The 18,144-nt window shown below is 45.0% G+C and overlaps 1 protein-coding gene across 1 annotated transcript in view; it reads left to right on the plus strand.

Moving 5' to 3' along the window:
* Positions 1–276: 276 nt before the first annotated feature.
* The window catches only part of LOC135057521 (membrane-spanning 4-domains subfamily A member 4A-like), a 110,065-nt gene continuing 92,197 nt past the window's right edge, over positions 277–18,144 (plus strand). Inside the window, exon 1 of the mRNA XM_063963377.1 lies at positions 277–524. The gene's annotated coding sequence lies outside the window, so the exon portion shown is untranslated. The remainder of the gene's footprint in view (positions 525–18,144) is intronic.

Below are 18,144 nucleotides of genomic sequence, written 5' to 3' on the forward strand. Positions count from 1 at the left end.
CAGATGTGGTGCCCCGTTAAATAGATGTTGAAATAAATGGTCTGGATGTCGGTTTGTAGGTTTTTATATCTATAGTTGTATAATCAGTTTCTTACATTTTATATACATTTACTATTTTTTTCTAGAAAGAAAGCAAGATATTTGACAGGGAACATAAAGAGTTATGGGGAGCATGATAGTTTGCTATTTATGATTATTTATATCTATTATTATGCTTCTTTTAAATTGATATGTTCTCATTTTGCATTTCCAGCCAATAATTTCATAACTATTATATTAAGGAAACCACTTTAAACGTCAATGAATCCAAATCCCAAACATCAGACAGGACAGGCCTAACAGCTGTCATGAAATTGTTCATCTGAAGAAACATTGCCCAGCTGTCTGCAAATGTTCATCAACCAAATTTTCAGCATCCAAGCCACCCAAAGGTTTGGTTCCAAGCAATCGGACTACTACTAGGTGTAAGCAATCACATTAACATTATTCTGGAGGATATCAGATCTTAGAGTACAAAGCTCAAGGTACATAATCATTATTATATAAATTTTCTTTATAAATGTCTCAAGCTTATTTTATATCTTTATGATTACCGTCACAGACATTCAAGATTGTTTTAAAGTTGTTTGAAAGTTCTACAATTTAATGTTTATGTCAGTGCAAATATTTTTGACATTTATCAGATTTAAATGGCTACAATTTAATTTGTTTTACATGTGAACAAGAAAACTGTATTCTGTAATTAGGCACACTATTAATTGATGATGGCTACTTTCACAATCAGATTGGTGGTATGGACACATACACATAGATGTAGACAATTCCAACACATTTCCATGCACAAAATGTTGAGAGCATCAAATATGTAATAATTACATTATTTTATACCATGATTATTATTTTTAATACATTCTTCAACTTTATTTCAGTACAATCTAACAAAATATAATTATATTATGCTAAAATTTGCACTCTCACTTATTTTTTATGTTCACAATACAGTATATACTACTTCTTCTTCTACTACTACTACTACTACTACTACTACTACTACTACTACTAATAATAATAATAATAATAATAATAATATTAATAATAATAAATTACCCTTTTCATCCTTGAGGAGTTGTGGGATGTTTTTTATTTTCTGCCCTAAAAGAATACGGGTGTGGTACAGAAGATAGACATTAAAAAGATAGACAGTCATTAGGTCTACACTTTAAGGTCGACAAGGCAAAGGTCAACAGTTAAAGGTCAACAGAGTCAAAAGGTCAACACATAAAAAAAAATTTTTTGGGGGGGGGGTGTTATTTTGTGTTTTTAAACTTTTTTTACACAAAAATTGTTCAATTGTGTCCCCTCCCGGGCTTGCTTCGGGCTCGGTTACTAAAGGTAATAGTTTTTGAAATGTATAGTAAATGCAGCAAAATTTGTTAAAAACATGGAAAACGTGTAGACCTTTTTTGATGTTGACCCTGTTGACCTTTTTCACGTCGACCTTTTGACTGTCACCCCTTTTGACTGTCGATCTTTTGATTGTGGACCCTATGGTACCGACCTACTGTACTGACTTTCGACCTTTTAACTGTCTGTCAACCACCTTCCAAAGGATACATTTCACCTGACACTATCAATATAATAAAATATATCAATTATATGAATACACAAAGGTAAATGTAAATACATTTGTTTTTCTCTTTTTTTAATCTCATATATATCTACATTTTTATTTTAAAATTTTAACCCTGTCATTTTATTCAGCATAATGATAGAGTATACTGTAAGTCATAAAAATCATTGTACTATTACTATAAAAACATATCTTTTTTACTGATGTATTTAATCTAACATTATATATATTATCTAACAACGAATATACTGTATGAGTGCTCTAATAATTCAAGAGTCTATGATCATTGATACAACTCTAAATAAATCAGCATGGAAGAAATAATATTAGTAATAACCAATGCTTTAACTACAGTAATACAGTAAATATGAGAACTTTCTTCCTGAAATAGACTACTGGCCTTCTTTCTTTATACTTAAAAACATCTAAAACAAACAAAATAATCTAGTGCTATAAGAAATGTATGTATATTCAGGGCTCCCATCAGTAATTGTGGGGTCTGGGACAAACAAAATAGACAGAGTCCCCGCCTAAAAAAAAAAAAATTATTCCGCCACACCGCTCCACCCCTATGTGATGTCACACATCATGACGTTACATATAGGTGCAGCTTTGAAGGGTCTGCAGTAAGAAATCACAGAGAGCTGATGCACAGGGAAGGCTTATTTTAAGGTATCAGCGGTAGGAGTAACGGGAGGGCACCCCTCTCTGTAAGGGCCTGGGACTTCAGTCCCCGCAGTCCCCCCTCTGTTGGCTGCCCTGTGTATATTAAAGAGTTTTTTAATATTTCTCCATGCTGTCAGTGATTTACATTTGTTTAAATACTATAAAATACAGTATATCAATGTAAGCTTAAACAGTCACAAAATGTTTTAAACACTACAGAGCCAAAACTTTGTGGACACTTGAACATCAAACCCATTCTGCATATGCTTGTTGAAAATCTCATTCCAAAACTATGGTCATAAATATAAAGTTGGTCTCCTCTTTGTTGCTGTAAAAGCCTCCACTATTATGGGAATGTAATGTACTACAGGAGATTGTGGATCACGGCTGCAGTGATTCACATTCATTCAGATACTAAAGCATTAGTGAGGTCAGGCAAGAATTTTGGGTAATAAGGCTTGTCTTCCAGTTAGCGTTCCAATTCAACTTTGTGGTGTTTGTTGGTTGAGATCAGTGCTCTGTGCCTATCAGTGGAGTTCTCCATCTTCGAAATCAGCAATTCAATTAATTTTACATTAGACCAGACTAGGGGTCTGTTCATGAAGCAGTGAAAAGAGTGGAGAAGTGAGCCAATGGAGAAGAACCAATCAGCTGCTCTGTATAATTGTATAGTAAGCATATGTTAACTGTTACGTCAATGCTGATTGGTTGCCATGGGCAACTTCTCCACTGGCTCACTTCTCCACACTTTTCACTGCTTCATGAATGGACACCTTAGTGAATAAAGGTATTGTTATGCTGAAACAGGAAATGGACTTCCTCAAACTACTGCCACAAGCCTTAACATGTACAATTCTCTAGAATGCTATTGTATGCTGTAGCACTTTTATTTCCCTCCACTCTAACTAAGAAGACCATGCCAACCATAGAAAATAGGCCCATACTATTACTCCTCTCCATCAACATGTACAGTTAGCAGCGTGTATTGGACTGAAACATTTCTATTGTGATCTGCCAGACACAGCCGACAGTAATCTGATATTCTGGACAGTTATCATACCATATACTTTCCTACCACTAGGATTGCTACAGTCCTGAATTTCTTCTGTTCAACTCTTCAGCAGCTAAATGATACTGCTGTATTGCTGTTTACATCCATCTGTGTTGAGGCCTATCCTTCCCTGAATTCAGTTCAAATCAATTCATACTATATATACTGTGCTGTGAGATTACCTTTGATGCTCTGAGCCTGTTTCTTGTGTTATGACCATGGCTTGTTTAGTTGGTTTGTTATGAACTAAACTTGCCTTTGCTTTTTTGCTTGTGTATTTGCTTATACTATGTTATCTATTGTCTTCAGCCAGCCCAGACTACAACTTTTTAATTGCATTTACTAATGTCCTACAATATCTTTTGGTACTCTCAGTTCATTTAGGCCAAATGTATTAAGCCTGGAGCAGTGATAAATGCAAGGTTGATAACACACCAGCCAATCAGCACCTAACTGTAAATTGACATATTGCAGCTGATTGGCTGGTGCGTTACCTTGCACTTATCACTGCTTTATCACTTCTCTGGGCTTACTACATCTGCCCCATATTTCTTAAGGCCCATACACACGTTCTATTGAACGGCCAATATATCGTGGATCCGTCAGCCAGTGTGTACAGGCAATATGTCTGTGAACTCCGTTGTTCACAGACATATTGCGTCGGCCCTGCAGCACAGCCGACGGCCAATATATCTACCGACATATTGGCGCATCACTGTGTGTATACGGACGACCAGCCGACCGCCCGTACACAAGCTGCAGCAGCCAGTGGTGATTGATAGCTGAACTGGGCGGATGTGTGTACACGCCTGGCCAGTTCATGACGTCAGTCCCCGACGGATTGGGCAGTGTGTATGCACAGCACACTGCCCAATCCATCCATAGGTATATCTGCAGATCAATTGATCTGCACAGTGGCGGAACTACCACAGGTGCAGCCGGTGCAGCGCACCGAGGCCCACCACAGTGGAGGGGCCCACAGCCAGCGGATTCATCAGCAGTACTAATAATGAGTCACACTGACTCATTATAGGACGCTGTGCTGTGGACGGCTGCAGGCATAACAAATCTGGAGTAGTTAGTCTGGCCGGAGGAGAGGAGGGGGCTCATCGCCACCCTTCCTCATGTCAGCGACGTTGTGCAGTGTGATAACTGCAGCGCTGGTGCCACCGGCAGAGTGTGCTGGCAAAGCGCCGCCAGCACTTGTTATTGTTACGCTGTGCACGGGGCCTGACAGAGTTATCATTCATCTTCCCCCGCCATGAACAGAATTCAGTACAGGCATCACTCTGGCTTACTTCCGCCAGGGAATGGAAGTGTTAGAGAAGGTACTTCTGCTCTCCTTATTGTCAATTTTATTATGCATTTGTATACCATGTATGTCACTTTTTCTGCACCTGACTTTTTCAACTATAATTGTATTAATACAGTACACCTAAAAATATCACAATGAATAGAATTATCCTCTATGCATACTCTGTATTCTATGCATACTCTGTATTACTTTCCACAACCTCTCACAGGAAATGTGTGCACACATACTATTTAACATATATCCATAGTCAGTACTGGGGTCTTTATATACTTACTATCTGTTTATACTTTATAGGGGGTTGGGGTTGAAATGGCGGCATCCCACTGCTTAGAATCCCTACAGGGGTCAGGAAGCATGGTTCCCCTCACCCCCTCCTAACCCTTCCTTACTGCAGCCTAAACATCCCCCCCCCCCACAGGCTAACCCTCCCAAGTGGGACCTAAACTAACCCTCCCCGGGGGTCCCTAAACCTAACCCCCTTCCATGCAGCCTAAATGTAACGCCCCCTTATCACAGCCTAACCCTACCCTCTCCCCGCAGCCTAAACCTAATCCTTCCGCCTCCAATGGCTTACCTCACCAGCAACTGGAAGTCAGTCGATCAGCATCCCTGCTGTCGTGATGCCAGCACCGGCATTGTGATCCTATTCGGGATGCCGGCGTCGGTATTCTGATCAGTGTTGGGATTCTTGTGTCGGTATTTTGAGAACCAGGACCCGACCGCCTGGATGCCGAATATAACCCATTTATAGGCATTTGGTTACCTATATCCCTAACCACTCCTTAAGCAATAGATGCCAGCACCTTTAGCGCAAGTGCAAGTCACCAGTTTTAACAATTGCAGATATACTAAGTAGGAGTAACATTTCTGGATCTAGAGCAGGGGTTCTCAAACTCGGTCCTCAGGACCCCACACGGTGCATGTTTTGCAGGTAACCCAGCAAGTGCACAGGTGTATTAATTACTCACAGACACATTTTAAAAGGTCCACAGGTGGAGCTAATTATTTCACTTGTGATTCTGTGAGGAGACCTGCAAAACATGCACTGTGTGGGGTCCTGAGGACCGAGTTTGAGAACCTGTGATCTAGAGCATCCCTGTGATGTAATTTTGAAATAGCGCACCAGAGCCTACACCTGACTGACTCCTTTGCGAGACTGCTGGACTCAGCGACAGAGCCCATCGGTCAGAAGGGTCCTCATCACAAATTGCAGAACCTTTCAGGAGCCCGATTCGGCAACAACAGAGATGCCCTCTTACCCCGGAGAGGAACACCAAGGGTACATACCTGGAATCTTTATTAAGGCTTTTTCCTAGCAGTGATTTCTAAAATTAACATCCTGCTTACCTCTCCCATCTTCCAAACCTTCCTACCACCAGCCTCTCTATTTCATAAATCTTTTCAGGATGTGTACAACTTTTTTGCTGTATGTTACATCTATCATAAGGTACAGACACACTGGGGGTAATTCAGACCTGATCGTAGCAGCAAACTTGTTAGCAGTTGGGCAAAACCTTGTGCACTGCAGGGTGGAGGGCAGGGCAAACATAACATGTGCAGAGAGAGTAAGATTTGGGTGGGGTGTGTTTAAACTGAAATCTAAATTGCAGTGTAGAAATAAAGCAGCCACTATTTACCCTGCACAGAAACAAAATAACCCACAAAAATCGAAATCTCTCTGCAAATGTTATATCTGCCACACCCGCAGTGCACATGGTTTTGCCCAGCTGCTAACAAATTTGCTGCTACGATCAGGTCTGAATTACCCCCACAGTACAGTACTGCGATCTACTGTGTGGCATACTATGTGGCACAATGTGAAAAAGGGGTAGTATTGTGTGGCATAATGGGAAAAACAGGTACTACTGTATGGCATAATGTGACATATGGGCACTCCTATGTGGTGCAATGTCAATTGTGGGCACTCCTGTGTGGCATAATACAAAATGTTGGCAATTCTGTGTTGTGTAATGCGAATAAGTAGCACTACTATGTGGCATAATGTGAAAAAGGGATAACGTGTGGCATAATGTGAATAAGTAGCACTATTGTGTGGCATAATGCAAATAAGTAGCACTACTATGTGGCATAAGGTAAATAAGGGCCACCACTATGTGGCATAATGTGAATAAGTAGCATTACTATATGGCATAAAGCAAATAAGTAGCACTACTATTTGTTACCAGCGGGCGCCCGTCTCCCTCTCTACCGTGAAAGCCGAGGCAGGAGCTCACTACTGAGCTCTGGCTTCTGGCACTGTCACTGTATCATGACATCGCTCCCATAGTGCTGAGGAGCGGACGCCAAGAGAGGACTGCAGCAGTCTGGAAGTGGAAACGGGGCTTTGTGAGTATTGTGATTTTTTTCTTAGTGTAGCGGTGCATCTACTGGGGGCAAACTACTGGGAGGGGTATTACTACTGGGGGGTGCACCTACTGTGGACAAACTACTGGGGGGCATTACTACTGGGGGCATCTATTGGGGCAAACTACTGGTGGGCATTACTACTGGGGTAGCATCTACTGGGGGCAATTACTACTGGGGGGCATCTACTGGGTCAAACTACTCGGGGGCATTACTACTGAGGGGCATCTCCTTTGGAAAACTACTGGGGAGCATTACTACTGAGGGGCATCTACTAAGGGGCAAACTACTGGGGGGCATTACTACTGGGGGCATCTACTGGAGGCAATTACTACTGGGGGCATCTACTGGGGCAAAATACTGGGGGGCATCTACTGGGTCAAACTACTCAGGGGCATTACTACTGGGGGCATCTACTAGGGGCAAACTACTGGGGGGCATTACTCCTGGGGGGCATCTACTAAGGGGCAAACTACTGGGGGGCATTACTACTGGGGGGGCATCTACTGGAGGCAATTACTACTCGGGCATCTACTTGGGCAAACTACTGGGGGGCATTACTACTGAGTGGCATCTACTGGGGGCAAACTCCTGGAGGCCAACTACAAGGGGGCAAGCTAAAAGGGGGCAAGCTACTGGGGGTAAACTACAAAGGGACAAACTACAGGAGGGCATTACTACTGGGGGCATAACTACAGGGGCATTACTACTGGGGCGTAACTACAGGGGAAAACTACTGCGGGCTAAACTACTGGAGGCATAACTACAGGGGCTAAACTGCAAGGGGGCAAACTACAGGGGAGTATTACTACTGGCTGCTAAACTACAAAGGGGCAATCTACAAGCGGGCAAACTACTGAGGCTAAACTACTGGGGGCATTACCACTGGGAGGCTAAACTACATGGGGCAAACTACATGAGGGCTAAACTACTGGGGGCATTACTAGAGATGAGCGGGTTCGGTTTCTCTGAATCCGAACCCGCACGAACTTCATGTTTTTTTTCACGGGTCCGAGCGACTCGGATCTTCCCGCCTTGCTCGGTTAACCCGAGCGCGCCCGAACGTCATCATGACGCTGTCGGATTCTCGCGAGACTCGGATTCTATATAAGGAGCCGCGCGTCGCCGCCATTTTCACACGTGCATTGAGATTGATAGGGAGAGGACGTGGCTGGCGTCCTCTCCATTTAGATTAGGAGAGAGAGAGATTGACCTGAGGCTGATACTGTAGAAGAGAGTGCAGAGTTTAGTGACTGACCACAGTGACCACCAGCAGTGCAGTTGTTTTATTTAATATATCCGTTCTCTGCCTGAAAAAAACGGTACACACAGTGACTCAGTCACATACCATATCTGTGTGCACTGCTCAGCCCAGTGTGCTGCATGCCTGCATCATCTATGTATATATTATATATCTGACTGTGCTCAGCTCACACAGCTTATAATTGTGGGGGAGACTGGGGAGCACTGCAGTGCCAGTTATAGGTTATAGCAGGAGCCAGGAGTACAAGACAGTCACATACCATATCTGTGTGCACTGCTCAGCCCAGTGTGCTGCATCATCTATGTATATATTATATATCTGACTGTGCTCAGCTCACACAGCTTATAATTGTGGGGGAGACTGGGGAGCACTGCAGTGCCAGTTATAGGTTATAGCAGGAGCCAGGAGTACATATTATATTAAAATTAAACAGTGCACACTTTTGCTGCAGGAGTGCCACTGCCAGTGTGACTGACCAGTGACCTGACCACACTGACCACCAGTATAGTTAGTAGTATACTATATTGTGATTGCCTGAAAAAGTTAAACACTCGTCGTGTGACTTCACTTGTGTGGTGTTTTTTTTTTTATTCTATAAAAAACTCATTCTGCTGACAGACAGTGTCCAGCAGGTCCGTCATTATATAATATATATACCTGTCCGGCTGCAGTAGTGATATATATATATTTTTTATATCATTATTTATCATCCAGTCGCAGCAGACACAGTACGGTAGTTCACGGCTGTAGCTACCTCTGTGTCGGCACTCGGCAGTCCATCCATAATTGTATACCACCTACCCGTGGTTTTTTTTCTTTCTTCTTTATACATACATACTACTACATCTCTTTATCAACCAGTCTATATTAGCAGCAGACACAGTACAGTACGGTAGTTCACGGCTGTGGCTACCTCTGTGTCGGCACTCGGCAGTCCGTCCATAATTGTATACCACCTAACCGTGGTTTTTTTTTCTTTCTTCTTTATACATACATACTACGACATCTCTTTATCAACCAGTCTATATTAGCAGCAGACACAGTAAAGTACGGTAGTTCACGGCTGTGGCTACCTCTGTGTCGGCACTCGGCAGTCCGTCCATAATTGTATACCACCTAACCGTGGTTTTTTTTTCTTTCTTCTTCATACATACATACTACGACATCTCTTTATCAACCAGTCTATATTAGCAGCAGACACAGTACAGTACGGTAGTTCACGGCTGTGGCTACCTCTGTGTCGGCACTCGGCAGTCCGTCCATAATTGTATACCACCTAACCGTGGTTTTTTTTTCTTTCTTCTTTATACATACATACTACGACATCTCTTTATCAACCAGTCTATATTAGCAGCAGACACAGTACAGTACGGTAGTTCACGGCTGTGGCTACCTCTGTGTCGGCACTCGGCAGTCCGTCCATAATTGTATACCACCTAACCGTGTTTTTTTTTTCTTTCTTCTTCATACATACATACTACGACATCTCTTTATCAACCAGTCTATATTAGCAGCAGACACAGTACAGTACGGTAGTTCACGGCTGTGGCTACCTCTGTGTCGGCACTCGGCAGTCCGTCCATAATTGTATACCACCTACCCGTGTTTTTTTTTTCTTTCTTCTTTATACATACATACTACTACATCTCTTTATCAACCAGTCTATATTAGCAGCAGACACAGTACAGTACGGTAGTTCACGGCTGTGGCTACCTCTGTGTCGGCACTCGGCAGTCCGTCCATAATTGTATACCACCTTCCCGTGGTTTTTTTTTCTTTCTTCTTCATACATACATACTACGACATCTCTTTATCAACCAGTCTATATTAGCAGCAGACACAGTACAGTACGGTAGTTCACGGCTGTGGCTACCTCTGTGTCGGCACTCGGCAGTCCGTCCATAATTGTATACCACCTAACCGTGGTTTTTTTTTCTTTCTTCTTCATACATACATACTACGACATCTCTTTATCAACCAGTCTATATTAGCAGCAGACACAGTACGGTAGTTCACGGCTGTAGCTACCTCTGTGTCGGCACTCGGCAGTCCGTCCATAATTGTATACTAGTATCCATCCATCTCCATTGTTTACCTGAGGTGCCTTTTAGTTGTGCCTATTAAAATATGGAGAACAAAAATGTTGAGGTTCCAAAATTAGGGAAAGATCAAGATCCACTTCCACCTCGTGCTGAAGCTGCTGCCACTAGTCATGGCCGAGACGATGAAATGCCAGCAACGTCGTCTGCCAAGGCCGATGCCCAATGTCATAGTACAGAGCATGTCAAATCCAAAACACCAAATATCAGTAAAAAAAGGACTCCAAAACCTAAAATAAAATTGTCGGAGGAGAAGCGTAAACTTGCCAATATGCCATTTACCACACGGAGTGGCAAGGAACGGCTGAGGCCCTGGCCTATGTTTATGGCTAGTGGTTCAGCTTCACATGAGGATGGAGGCACTCAGCCTCTCGCTAGAAAAATGAAAAGACTCAAGCTGGCAAAAGCAGTAGCACCGCAAAGAACTGTGCGTTCTTCGAAATCCCAAATCCACAAGGAGAGTCCAATTGTGTCGGTTGCGATGCCTGACCTTCCCAACACTGGACGTGAAGAGCATGCGCCTTCCACCATTTGCACGCCCCCTGCAAGTGCTGGAAGGAGCACCCGCAGTCCAGTTCCTGATAGTCAGATTGAAGATGTCAGTGTTGAAGTACACCAGGATGAGGAGGATATGGGTGTTGCTGGCGCTGGGGAGGAAATTGACCAGGAGGATTCTGATGGTGAGGTGGTTTGTTTAAGTCAGGCACCCGGGGAGACACCTGTTGTCCGTGGGAGGAATATGGCCGTTGACATGCCTGGTAAAAATATCAAAAAAATCAGCTCTTCGGTGTGGAACTATTTCAACAGAAATGCGGACAACAGGTGTCAAGCCGTGTGTTCCCTTTGTCAAGCTGTAATAAGTAGGGGTAAGGACGTTAACCACCTCGGAACATCCTCCCTTATACGTCACCTGCAGCGCATTCATAATAAGTCAGTGACAAGTTCAAAAACTTTGGGTGACAGCGGAAGCAGTCCACTGACCAGTAAATCCCTTCCTCTTGTAACCAAGCTCACGCAAACCACCCCACCAACTCCCTCAGTGTCAATTTCCTCCTTCCCCAGGAATGCCAATAGTCCTGCAGGCAATGTCACTGGCAATTCTGACGAGTCCTCTCCTGCCTGGGATTCCTCCGATGCATCCTTGCGTGTAACGCCTACTGCTGCTGGCGCTGCTGTTGTTGCTGCTGGGAGTCGATGGTCATCCCAGAGGGGAAGTCGTAAGCCCACTTGTACTACTTCCAGTAAGCAATTGACTGTTCAACAGTCCTTTGCGAGGAAGATGAAATATCACAGCAGTCATCCTGCTGCAAAGCGGATAACTGAGGCCTTGACAACTATGTTGGTGTTAGACGTGCGTCCGGTATCCGCCGTTAGTTCACAGGGAACTAGACAATTTATTGAGGCAGTGTGCCCCCGTTACCAAATACCATCTAGGTTCCACTTCTCTAGGCAGGCGATACCGAGAATGTACACGGACGTCAGAAAAAGACTCACCAGTGTCCTAAAAAATGCAGTTGTACCCAATGTCCACTTAACCACGGACATGTGGACAAGTGGAGCAGGGCAGGGTCAGGACTATATGACTGTGACAGCCCACTGGGTAGATGTATGGACTCCCGCCGCAAGAACAGCAGCGGCGGCACCAGTAGCAGCATCTCGCAAACGCCAACTCTTTCCTAGGCAGGCTACGCTTTGTATCACCGGTTTCCAGAATACGCACACAGCTGAAAACCTCTTACGGCAACTGAGGAAGATCATCGCGGAATGGCTTACCCCAATTGGACTCTCCTGTGGATTTGTGGCATCGGACAACGCCAGCAATATTGTGTGTGCATTAAATATGGGCAAATTCCAGCACGTCCCATGTTTTGCACATACCTTGAATTTGGTGGTGCAGAATTATTTAAAAAACGACAGGGGCGTGCAAGAGATGCTGTCGGTGGCCAGAAAAATTGCGGGACACTTTCGGTGTACAGGCACCACGTACAGAAGACTGGAGCACCACCAAAATCTACTGAACCTGCCCTGCCATCATCTGAAGCAAGAAGTGGTAACGAGGTGGAATTCAACCCTCTATATGCTTCAGAGGTTGGAGGAGCAGCAAAAGGCCATTCAAGCCTATACAATTGAGCACGATATAGGAGGTGGAATGCACCTGTCTCAAGCGCAGTGGAGAATGATTTCAACGTTGTGCAAGGTTCTGCTGCCCTTTGAACTTGCCACACGTGAAGTCAGTTCAGACACTGCCAGCCTGAGTCAGGTCATTCCCCTCATCAGGCTTTTGCAGAAGAAGCTGGAGACATTGAAGGAGGAGCTAACACGGAGCGATTCCGCTAGGCATGTGGGACTTGTGGATGGAGCCCTTAATTCGCTTAACAAGGATTCACGGGTGGTCAATCTGTTGAAATCAGAGCACTACATTTTGGCCACCGTGCTCGATCCTAGATTTAAAGCCTACCTTGGATCTCTCTTTCCGGCAGACACAAGTCTGCTGGGGTTGAAAGACCTGCTGGTGAGAAAATTGTCAAGTCAAGCGGAACGTGACCTGTCAACATCTCCTCCTTCACATTCTCCCGCAACTGGGGGTGCGAGGAAAAGGCTCAGAATTCCGAGCCCACCCGCTGGCGGTGATGCAGGGCAGTCTGGAGCGACTGCTGATGCTGACATCTGGTCCGGACTGAAGGACCTGACAACGATTACGGACATGTCGTCTACTGTCACTGCATATGATTCTCTCACCATTGAAAGAATGGTGGAGGATTATATGAGTGACCGCATCCAAGTAGGCACGTCACACAGTCCATACTTATACTGGCAGGAAAAAGAGGCAATTTGGAGGCCATTGCACAAACTGGCTTTATTCTACCTAAGTTGCCCTCCCACAAGTGTGTACTCCGAAAGAGTGTTTAGTGCCGCCGCTCACCTTGTCAGCAATCGGCGTACGAGGTTACATCCAGAAAATGTGGAGAAGATGATGTTCATTAAAATGAATTATAATCAATTCCTCCGCGGAGACATTGACCAGCAGCAATTGCCTCCACAAAGTACACAGGGAGCTGAGATGGTGGATTCCAGTGGGGACGAATTGATAATCTGTGAGGAGGGGGATGTACACGGTGATATATCAGAGGGTGATGATGAGGTGGACATCTTGCCTCTGTAGAGCCAGTTTGTGCAAGGAGAGATTAATTGCTTCTTTTTTGGGGGGGGTCCAAACCAACCCGTCATATCAGTCACAGTCGTGTGGCAGACCCTGTCACTGAAATGATGGGTTGGTTAAAGTGTGCATGTCCTGTTTTGTTTATACAACATAAGGGTGGGTGGGAGGGCCCAAGGACAATTCCATCTTGCACCTCTTTTTTCTTTTATTTTTCTTTGCGTCATGTGCTGTTTGGGGAGGGTTTTTTGGAAGGGACATCCTGCGTGACACTGCAGTGCCACTCCTAAATGGGCCCGGTGTTTGTGTCGGCCACTAGGGTCGCTAATCTTACTCACACAGTCAGCTACCTCATTGCGCCTCTTTTTTTCTTTGCGTCATGTGCTGATTGGGGAGGGTTTTTTGGAAGGGACATCCTGCGTGACACTGCAGTGCCACTCCTAAATGGGCCCGGTGTTTGTGTCGGCCACTAGGGTCGCTAATCTTACTCACACAGTCAGCTACCTCATTGCGCCTCTTTTTTTCTTTGCGTCATGTGCTGATTGGGGAGGGTTTTTTGGAAGGGACATCCTGCGTGACACTGCAGTGCCACTCCTAAATGGGCCCGGTGTTTGTGTCGGCCACTAGGGTCGCTAATCTTACTCACACAGTCAGCTACCTCATTGCGCCTCTTTTTTTCTTTGCGTCATGTGCTGATTGGGGAGGGTTTTTTGGAAGGGACATCCTGCGTGACACTGCAGTGCCACTCCTAAATGGGCCCGGTGTTTGTGTCGGCCACAAGGGTCGCTAATCTTACTCACACAGTCAGCTACCTCATTGCGCCTCTTTTTTTCTTTGCGTCATGTGCTGATTGGGGAGGGTTTTTTGGAAGGGACATCCTGCGTGACACTGCAGTGCCACTCCTAAATGGGCCCGGTGTTTGTGTCGGCCACTAGGGTCGCTAATCTTACTCACACAGTCAGCTACCTCATTGCGCCTCTTTTTTTCTTTGCGTCATGTGCTGATTGGGGAGGGTTTTTTGGAAGGGACATCCTGCGTGACACTGCAGTGCCACTCCTAAATGGGCCCGGTGTTTGTGTCGGCCACTAGGGTCGCTAATCTTACTCACACAGTCAGCTACCTCATTGCGCCTCTTTTTTTCTTTGCGTCATGTGCTGATTGGGGAGGGTTTTTTGGAAGGGACATCCTGCGTGACACTGCAGTGCCACTCCTAAATGGGCCCGGTGTTTGTGTCGGCCACTAGGGTCGCTAATCTTACTCACACAGTCAGCTACCTCATTGCGCCTCTTTTTTTCTTTGCGTCATGTGCTGATTGGGGAGGGTTTTTTGGAAGGGACATCCTGCGTGACACTGCAGTGCCACTCCTAAATGGGCCCGGTGTTTGTGTCGGCCACTAGGGTCGCTAATCTTACTCACACAGTCAGCTACCTCATTGCGCCTCTTTTTTTCTTTGCGTCATGTGCTGATTGGGGAGGGTTTTTTGGAAGGGACATCCTGCGTGACACTGCAGTGCCACTCCTAAATGGGCCCGGTGTTTGTGTCGGCCACTAGGGTCGCTAATCTTACTCACACAGTCAGCTACCTCATTGCGCCTCTTTTTTTCTTTGCGTCATGTGCTGATTGGGGAGGGTTTTTTGGAAGGGACATCCTGCGTGACACTGCAGTGCCACTCCTAAATGGGCCCGGTGTTAGTGTCGGCCACTAGGGTCGCTTATCTTACTCACACAGTCAGCTACCTCATTGCGCCTCTTTTTTTCTTTGCGTCATGTGCTGATTGGGGAGGGTTTTTTGGAAGGGACATCCTGCGTGACACTGCCGTGCCACTCCTAGATGGGCCAGGTGTTTGTGTCGGCCACTAGTGTCGCTTAGCTTAGTCATCCAGCGACCTTGGTGCAAATTTTAGGACTAAAAATAATATTGTGAGGTGTGAGGTATTCAGAATAGACTGAAAATGAGTGGAAATTATGGTTTTTGAGGTTAATAATAATATGGGATCAAAATGACCCCCAAATTCTATGATTTAAGCTGTTTTTTAGTGTTTTTTTAAAAAAACACCCGAATCCAAAACACACCCGAATCCGACAAAAAAAATTCGGTGAGGTTTTGCCAAAACGCGGTCGAACCCAAAACACGGCCGCGGAACCGAACCCAAAACCAAAACACAAAACCCGAAAAATTTCAGGCGCTCATCTCTAGGCATTACTACTGGGAAGCTAAACTAAAAGGGTGGTAAACTACTGGGGTCATAACTGCAGGGGCATTACCACTGGGGGCATAACTACTGTGGCTAAACTACAGGGGGCTAAATTACTGGGGGCATTACTACAAGCAACATTACTACTGGGGGCAATACTACACTGGGGCATTACCATTAAGGGCATTACTACTGGGGGCCCTACTAATGAGGGCATTATAAAGGGAGCACTTCATAAGGGGCATCACTCCTGGGGACATAAGGGGCACTACTATTGCGGGCATTGCTTAAGGGGCACCACTACTATGGGCTCTATATAAGGGGCACTAGCACTGTGGGCACTACCAGTACAGTGGAAATTGCATAAGGAGCACTACTACTGTGGGCATTGTATAAGGGGCGCTACTGCGATGGGCATTATGTGTATTACGGGGTGCTACTACTGTAGGCATTATTACTATTGTGTGACCACACCTTTTATTTTTGAGGCCATGCCTCTTTTTTTTTATTTTTATTACAGCGCACGCAATACCTTTATTACATAGGTGCCGTGGGAAGGGGGGGGGGGGGGGGAGTTCCATTATTGTCTGTATTCCAGTTTGTATGTTACCTCTGTATAACCAGTACTTCAAAGACTAACAACACAGTTTGTATCAACCTGCTTGTCATCTTACATTGCATCCCGGCCTAGTTACCATGCTGTATATTTTCCATTTGCATACCCTACAGTAACATTGCCTCTTGAATCATCTTTGCCTAATATTTTGCCTGCTACAATTCTAATAGGTACTGATCCCTGCACAAGATCTCTGAAAGTTGCCCATGTGATTAGACCTGATCGCTAGGCTGCTAAAATAGTTGTCCTGCAATCAGATAGTCGCCGCCCAAGGAGAGTGTGTATTCGCTGTGTAAGTGTGTGATCGCATGTGTACGCCGAGCTGCTAAAATCCGTCAGTCAGATAATCTTTTTCTGTATTGTGTATGCAGCTTTAGATCCCTTCCTTCTGTGGAAAATGTTATTTTTTGTGTATTGTACAGTTACTGTTGCTGCCTGGTGACCGGGGCGCATATGATGAAAGAGCAGACTTCCCTCTTTCAAGGAATATACTATATGGGGGATGTAGAGTACAATGTACACTTCCCCCTTCTATGAGAAACTGTTTTTTTTTACGTTGCACTGGGTGATATTGTTTGGTGATTACAGACTATGGCACATACCAACATGCAAAACCTAACCCAAACAAGCCAAAAAGCCGGTAAAAGCATCCCTGCACATGCTGGGGGTACACCAGTGCTAAAGAAGGAGCCAAAAAACATGTTTTGCAAATAAAAGGAGAGCACATGTCGACCGCATGGCACATACCGACATGTAAAACCTCACCCAAACAAGCCAAAAAACAGTAAAAGCATCCCTGCACCCCAACATGTCATGCTGGTAGTACACCAGTGCTAAAGCATGACCCAAAAAAAACAATTTTATGCAAAAAAACAACAACGTGAAAAACTACCCCCAAACACAAAACTCCCAAAAATACATGCAACGATACAAGCAGGACCTGCAGCAATCCAAACAGGACCTATATACACACACCTATACACATATACATACCCAGGGCCGGACTGGGTCCAAAAATTTTTTTGCATTTTTGAAGCCCACAGGCCCACCTCGGTGCCAACATCTGACTCCTCCCCTTACGATTCCCGACTCCTCCTACTTCTTAGTCTATGCTCCTACAAATATAAATTAATATTATAACAACATACAAGTGTACATCATTCTGTATTAAAATACACACAACCATTGGTTGAAGTGGAAATGTTGAAGCGGGGGTATAGAAAAATAAAGGTTGTAACTAAGCGCGCACGCTCCAGAAAAGGGGCATGGACACGCACGCGCCCCATTCACTAGAATGAGAGCATCTGTGTGCACTCCCGGCGAGGCTAAGCGGTGACCAATCAGACAGAGAGTATCCCATAGAGGCACTGTGTGTGGGTGTGGCCAATTAAAATGGGACGTGATACACAAACATATGCCCCTAATAGTGGAGTGCCAGATCCACAATTGCCCCCACAGTGCCAGGTATACAAATGCCCCCACAGTGCCAGATCCACAAATGCCCCCACAGTGCCAGATCCATAAATGCACCCACAGTGCCAGATCCACAAATGCCCCACAGTGCCAAATCCACAAATGCCCCACAATGCCCCCACAGTGCCAAGTATACAAATGCCCCCACAGTGCCAGATCCACAAATGCCCCACAGTGCCAGGTATACAAATGCCCCCACAGTGCCAGGTATACAAATGCCCCACAGTGCCAGGTATACAAATGCCCCCACAGTGCCAGATCCACAAATGCCCCCACAGTGCCAGATCCACAAATGCCCCACAGTGCCAGGTATAC

Source organism: Pseudophryne corroboree, chromosome 3 (assembly GCF_028390025.1).
Source record: "Pseudophryne corroboree isolate aPseCor3 chromosome 3, aPseCor3.hap2, whole genome shotgun sequence".
Taxonomy (NCBI): Eukaryota; Metazoa; Chordata; class Amphibia; order Anura; family Myobatrachidae; genus Pseudophryne; species Pseudophryne corroboree.